The sequence below is a fragment of the Bos taurus genome, chromosome X (assembly GCF_002263795.3).
Source record: "Bos taurus isolate L1 Dominette 01449 registration number 42190680 breed Hereford chromosome X, ARS-UCD2.0, whole genome shotgun sequence".
Taxonomy (NCBI): Eukaryota; Metazoa; Chordata; class Mammalia; order Artiodactyla; family Bovidae; genus Bos; species Bos taurus.
The window spans coordinates 101,490,058-101,497,981 of NC_037357.1; the positions used below are offsets into that span (position 1 = coordinate 101,490,058).

General features: G+C 38.0%; 1 non-coding gene across 1 annotated transcript; it reads left to right on the top strand.

Annotated features, from left to right (window-relative positions):
• The first annotated feature begins 512 nt into the window (after nucleotides 1-512).
• On the top strand, nucleotides 513-617 carry LOC112445235 (U6 spliceosomal RNA). The gene has a single exon (XR_003033603.1). It is a non-coding gene; the product is annotated as a U6 spliceosomal RNA (small nuclear RNA).
• The last annotated feature ends 7,307 nt before the right edge of the window (nucleotides 618-7,924 follow it).

Genomic DNA, 7,924 nt, shown 5'->3' on the forward strand with positions numbered 1-7,924 from the left:
GTAATTCATAGCCACACAAAGAAATAAAGAGCATGAGTAAAGGTAATAATGTAGTTCAATAAAAGAGATAGTATAAAGAGTTTTTCTCTTTTCTTCTCAACATATTTAAAAAAGAACTGCATAAAGAAGAGTTATAATTGGAAGAATATAGCATATAAAGAAGCAATATATAAGACAATAATATCACAAAGGGGGGAGAGGGAATAGAGCTATATTGGAGTAGTTTCTATATTTTACTGAAATGAAGTTAGAATTATCTGAAATAGATTGCTTTTAGTTAAGAAGCATATTGTAATTCCTCCAGAAGAACCACTAAGGAAATCACTCCAAAAATATAATTAAAAACAAAAAACAAAGGCATTTAAAGAGTACACCAGAAAAAAATTATTTAATACAAAAAAGGTAGTAAAGAAGGAATACAGGAACAAAAAGACATGATACACAGCGAATACATAAAAATTGAGAGATATGATACAAATACATTAAAACCTACATTAAAAATAAATTATTATGTGCACTTTGGCATCACATACACAAAAGTGGCAATGAGATGGAAAAGATTAGCCTGGCCCCTGTGCAGGGATGATATGCAAATTCATAGCGTTCCATATTTTTTTGAGTGAAAAGCCTAATCCTGAATTATTACATAATGCATGGTTCTCTTTACATAACATTTTTGAAATGACAAAATTTTACAAACAGAGGTCAGGTTAGTGTTTGCCAAGGGTCAGGGAGGGGCAAGGGTGGTGGCGGCAGGGAAATGGGAGTGATTATAAGAGAGCAACAGGAGCGATCTTGTAGTGTTGGAACTGCTCAGTACCTTGAAAGGTGATGAAATTGTAATAAAAACCCACAGCCTTCCACTCCACCCCCTACACACACACCCACACACACCCACACACACACAAATGAGTATAAATAAAACTAGGAAAATCTGACTAAGACCTGTGGATCTTATCAATGTCAATATCGAGGTTACATTATTACAACTTAGTTTTGCAAAACGCTGTGCTGTGCTGTACTTAGTCGCTCAGCTGTGTCTGACTCTTTGCAACCCCATGGACTGCAGCCTCTAGGCTCCTCTGTCCATGGCGATTCTCCAGGCAAGAATATGGGAGTAGGTTGCCATGCCCTCCTCCAGGGGATCTTCCCAGCCCAGGGATCGAATCCAGGTTTCCCACATTGCAGGTGGGTTCCTTACCATCTGAGCCACAAGGGAAGCCCAAGAATACTGGAGTGGGTAGCCTATCCCTTCTACAGGTGAACTTCCTGACCCAGAAATCAAACCAGGGTCTCCCACATTGCAGGTGGATCTTTACCAGCTGAGCCACACAAGGGAAGCCCAAGAATAACTGGAGTGGGTAGCCTATCCCTTCTCCAGGGGATCTTTCAAACCCAGGAATCGAACCAGGGTTTCCTACATTGCAAGAGGATTTTTTACCAGCTGAGCTACCAGGGAAGCCCTTGCAAAATGCTACCACTGGAGAAAACGAGGCAAAGCGTACCAGGGACCGCACTGTATTATTTCTTAGACCTCCATGTGTCAATGGGATGTTACAGAGAAATGAAAACCTTTACAACAAATGTCACTGGGACAACTGGATATCCATATGGAAAAAGATTAATTTAGACGCTTTCCTCATGTTATCCACAAAAAATTAACTCACAGTACAAATTTAAGAGCTAAAAGTATAAAACTTTCTGAAGAAAATACAGGAAAAGATTTTTATGTCCTCGAGTAAGGCCAAGAATTCTTAGCTACCACATCAAAAATACAACCAATAGAAGAAAAATGATAAATTTCACTTTATAAAAATGTAAAACTTGCTCTTCAAAAATTACTTTTAAGAAAATTAAAAGACAAACCACAAACTGAGATCAAATATTGGGCAAATTATATATCTGATAAAAGATTTGTACCCAGAGTATATATAGAACTCTTACAACACAACAACAGAAGACAAACAACCCAGTTAAATTTTTGGCAAAAGTTTTGAATGAATGTTTCAGGAAAGAAATATATAAATAACTAACAATATGTACAGAGACGCTCAAAGTCATTATTCATTAGTGAAATTCAAATTATAACTACAATGAGCTACCATTTCACACCCACTAGAATGGTTATCGTCAGAAAAGGATAGACAGTAGTAAGAGTTGGCAAGGAAATACAGAAACTAGAGTCTTACTTTGCTGATGGGAATTTAAAATGGTATAAATACTTTGGAAGAGAGTTTGGCAATTTCTTTAAAAGTCTGAACATAATTTTAGCATATGACCCATCAATTCTACTTCTGACTGTTTATCCAAGAGAAATAAAAACATATATCCATACAGTGACTTGTACATGCATGTTCATGGCACCATTATTCATAGTGGGCAAGAGATGGAAGCAATAAAATATCTATCAACAGGAATGGAAAAACAAGTGCATATCTACACACTAGAACCCTATCAGGTAATAAAAAGTAATGAAGTACTTAAACATGCTACAATGTGGCTGAATTTCAAAAAACATTATGTTAAGTGAAAGAAGCCAGACCCAAAAGACCACACACTGTATGATTTCCTTCTAATGAAATGTCCAGAAAAGGCAAATCTATAAATACAGAAAGTTATATTAATGGTTGCCTGGGAAGAGTTACAAATGGACATGAGGGGTCTTTTGGGGGTGATGGAAATGTTCTAAAACTGGATTGTGGTGATGGTTATAGTCAACTCTATAAAATCAACAATCATTGAATTGTTCATTCAAGAATCACTGAATTGTATACTTGCGTTAACTCAGGGTACGTAAATTGTGCTTTAATAAATCTGTTTCAAAAAATTAACACAACCATTACCAAAAAATACCAGCCCTAAATAAATGACCAATAAACGTGTTAAGCATCCCTAGAACAGTGTAATGCAAATGAGTTTACTAGAAGCACAGCCTGAAGAAATTAATTCCTAGCAGCAGAAAGCTGACTTCAACAAGTAGACCTTATAAGAAGCAAGAGGGGCACAGCCCTGCACTCCCCATACCAGGAGGCTTTGGGAAGGGTGCAACCCTATCCAATCACTGTATCTATTACTCTTAATTTTATTCCTTTGGGAAAGGTAAATAGAAATCAAAATACAATTTATGCTCTTCTGAAAATCCTAAGAATTATTTCTTAGTGAAATTTCTTATGAATTTCTTAAGAAATTTCTTATTTCTTATGTCTTGATTTTCAAACAAGTAATTCAAAATAGGGTATCAGACATCATTTCAGCTAGAAGACCAACAGTGAATACGGAGGCTAAAGAACTCAACTCCTCAAGGACGACTCGAACTCATTTACTTCGCTGGGAACAGGCTCATATGACTCATTTTAATTACACTCTCCTGCCACACACCCTCATGACAAATTAACAACCAATTTTCATAGATAATCATAACAATCGCTACCTATTGTGTGCCAGGCACTGTAGTCAAGGCTTTAATCCTCTCAACAAACATAACCCTTTGAGTCAGAATCTATGTTTATCCCACTTTATAGATGAGGAATCTAAGACTCAAAGAGGATATAAAACTTGCCCATAGTTAGGCAGCTGATAATTATGGAGCTGAGATTCTTCTCCATAAGCCTTCTAACTACAGAGGCCACATTCTCAGCCCCTACACTCTAGGGCAGTGTTTCTCAAACTTTCTTTTTAACCACAAATTGGAGTAAAACACACATTCTACATCATAACCCAGGACATACAGGTTTATCTACAAATGAAGCTTCATGAAACAATACTTAACCTTATTATGCACAATGCACACTGACATTTTTATTCTATTTATCTTATTTTTGTCTTTGATATCTTGGTCAATAGCACTAAATCCACTTCATGACATATTAATGGATCACCACTCACAATTTAAAAAAACATTACTACTTATAAAACCTGTAAATGTCACATTTGAGATGAGACTCTAGAGAAACTTTGAAGACCTCTGTAGACCAGTCCATCAAAGTCAAGTGCCAGCCAGCCTGATCATGCCCTCACTCTCCAATTATTCACCTGCCAGAAGAAGGAGAAAGAGAAAGCTAAAAGCCTGCCCAAGTGGGTCACCCAGTGAGTGACCCCTTTTCAAGTGTTCATTAGCCAGAACCTGGCCCTGGGGATGATGGGAAAAAAGAGAAGCAATCCATTTGACAGAATAAAGTGTGCCATAAGAGAATTCTTAGCAATATATCCAGAAAACAAGAGATTCTAAGAAAAGTCTCATGTTTTCCTAGGACTAGAGTATCATGACTAGGCCATTATCAGATTCACCTTGCCTTAATACCACCTCAAGACACGTTATGGGGGCCCATGAGATCTCGGATTGGGCACCTTCTAGAATTCAAACCTACCTGCATCAAGAACATAAAACTCTGATCCTAAACTTAGAGACACACAAAACCCTTTCTGTTCAATTTATAATTAAAAGTATGTAGATTTTATTTGAACAGCTTCACCAAGTGAATACGTTTCAAAAATAATTGTCTGCCTACACATTTTGACTATATTAAAATGAAAATATAACCTTAGATTTGGGGATTTTTCTTTTCTGGTTTGTTCTCTGTCTCATTCTGGTATTTTATCTTGTGCTTATCTGAGGACAGTTCTGTTATTTTCTATTAATCTTGGTAATCCTAGCAGACTTCCCCACAATTCATTTCTCTACAAAGTTGCCTCTATTTGCTTAGATTGTTCTGCCGAGGTAAGCACTTGGCCAACCAAAAAGGTGAAGAGGGGATTAGGGAAGCCCATATCAAAGGTCTTAAACTTTTGTGTTCTCAATTCTTTTCTTGATCAGGGAGATTATTTTGGAAGAGTTATCTCTGTCTATTTAAGAAGAGAGAGACCTGGCATTGTGGAGATTCTGTTATTTGAGGTTTGTTAAGTATTACTCCTTTTCTTCTGTCTTTAACCACTGCATTCCAAAGAGGACACCTTTGTAAAGCCCCTGCTTCAAAGTAGACTTTAAAGATGCAGATGTCTGGAGCATAGCTTAGATCTAACATTTCTAAATCAGAACTTCTGACTGCCAGCCACCACCCCTACCCCAGTGGCTTCTCCCCACCCTTTTCGAATGATCAGAAAAAAAAGTCACCCCTTCCTCCCACTCACTTCAGCCAAAAACGTAGAGGCCATGCTTCATTCCTTTCCATCCATCACCAATCCCCACATACAATCCATTAGCAAGTCCTATTGCTGTGCTTCCAAAATAGATCTCCAACCTATCTACTTTTCCCCATCTCCCTGCTCATAAAGCAATGTCTTCTCCCACTGTTGCAATAGCCACTGAACTGACATCTTTGTGTGTGGTCTTCCCCACTCTGATCCATTCTTGACCCAGAAGATAGAATATTTTACAAAAAAATTAAAGCAGACCATGTCCTCCCCTGTTTAAAATCTTACATAAAATCTCATCACAGTTAGAATAATATCCTCATTCTACAAGGTTCTGTACAGGTTAGCCCTTGGACACCTCTCCTGACCAATCTTGTCCACTACGCTTGAGTCACATTGGTTTTCTTATTCATCTTCAAATGCAGCAGGCTAATTACCACCAAAAGGCATTTGCAGTTAACTGTTTCCACTGCCTAGAACATTGTTCCCTCAGATCTTCATGGGGCTAACTCCCTTCTGGTCTCAGCTCAAATACCAACTCTTCAGAAAAGCCTTCCATGACTGCCTTAACTAATGCTGCTCACTCACCCACTATCTACCACGTTATCTTGTTCCGTTTTCTTCATAGTTTTTACCATTACTTGAAATAGTTCTTGCTTATTTATTGTCTGTCTCCTCCATTAGAGCGCAGCTCCATGGGAGCAGGGACCATGGTCTTGCTCATTCACTGCTGTACCACACTACTGTGAGTGCTCAGCACCTAGAGAACACTTCAGAGTCAGTGACTGAACTGGCGTGCTACACTAACTCTGACTTTTGTTTGTACGTTGACTAATGTACAAATAATATAAACTATCAATCAAATGTTTCAAGTAAGCTCTTTTCCAATGCCCTCCTTTATAACATCAAGGATATTAAAACTATGAAAATCTAACTCTGAGGGATTAATTCTACCCTAGTCAACTCTGGCTCATTTATATTTCTTCTCATAATTCGGGGATTCAAAAAAAAAAAAACACTGAGTAATTACCAAAATCATGCACGATGCTAACTACAGGTATATCACCCGATCAGAACCTTAAGCTTTCACTTTTATTAACAACTGGTGAAAACTGTATACTCAACACAGCCAAGCACTAATTGCAATTATATATATTTTAAGACTTTATTTTATTTATTTATTTTAATATTGTACAATCAAACAGAGGGCTGGTAATAATTTCCTGTTCCTTAGAAGGAGCTTTATACCAAATAGGAAAGTTGATTTTCTTTTTCTTTCTTTTTTTTAAGAAACTCTAAATAAGAATTGCATGGAAGAAAGCTGTACTATTCAAATATAAGACTTAACTAGGGGTGGAGGGGAACAGAGAGCTGATTTTTCCTCCAAGTTTAAAAAAAAAAAAAAAGGTGGGAATTTCTTTGAAATTCACAGCACATAATCTACAGCATGAAAATACTAGCAGCCAGTTCTTCAGAGCCAGAACAGCTCCATTAGGGCATCTGTTTCAATTACAAACCGGTTTTGGCTTAGCCATGAACATTCAGGAAGTTATTAAAATTGAAACCATTGAATATAGGAGCTAGAAGGAAACTTGGCACTCAAGTTGTTCACTTTCATCAATTTATACATGAGGTCACTGCAGCCAGGTCATGTCAAGTGGCTTGTCCCATGTTTCACAATCAGTTAAGTGGCCAAGTTAGAACTCACAATCAAGTTTCCTGGCCCACTGGCTCTGAGAGATGCATTTTGTCATCTATCCAATTTTCTATCTAACTGCTCTTCTCCATTCCCTACTTCCCTGTTAAGAAAATCCTGATTGTTCAAGAATCAGGCAGAGATTCTGTGATTGCAGAGAGGAAAGTCTCCTTCATTAGCCACAGGAACTAAGTTGTTATTCATGCCCTTTAGTCAGTAATGGTCTATGATGGGCCTGTGAGCTATTTCTGGCTGAAAGTGAAAGTGTCCGTCGCTCAGTTGGTTGCGATTCTTTGTGACCCCACGGACTGTAGCCCACCAGCTTCCTCTGTCTGTGGGATTCTCCAGGCAAGAATACTGGAGTGGGAAGTCATTCCCTTCTCCAGGGGATCTTCCCAACCCAGACATAGAACCCAGGTCTCTTGAATTTCAAGCAGATTCTTTATCTAAATGACAGTCTTCTGGTAATGTGTCACTTCTCCCACCCTCCCCAAAAATAGAGACTCAGAAGGCAAAAAGAAAATTCACCTTCAACTTTCTTTATGCCTTGAACTCATGTGACACCCAGAGATGCTATAGTTCTTTTTCAGTCTAAGGCAATAAGTCAATAGACTAAGCATAACAAAAATAGAGAAAGGACTGGGGTTGCTGAAACAATAGTGTTCACCCGCTTCCTGACTTCTCAATAAGGGAGTAAAAAGTAATTCCCTATTTCTTTAAGCCACTGTTGTCCCATTTTCTATTGCTTGCAGCAGGACACATTCCCAATTTGTACTACGTATCAGAGACTTCTAAATTGTGATCTTAGGAGCTATACGAGGTATGTTGATCTCTCTCAAGGATTAAGGAAAGTAGACGGATGAAGACAGACTGAGAGAAAAATGTACAATTACAAGTATCTACCCCCTGCTTGAAGCTGAGTAGCCCTTTCCATCAGATTCACTTATTGAACTTTCATAAAAGCTTTCACTGAAACAGAATATCCATGGTCTAGAATCATTTTGAGAACCATTACAGCGCACTATGCAGGCCTATGCTTTCAATAAAATGAAACCACAAATAAAATTCCCCAGGGGAGCTCAACAGGCAAATTAGTCC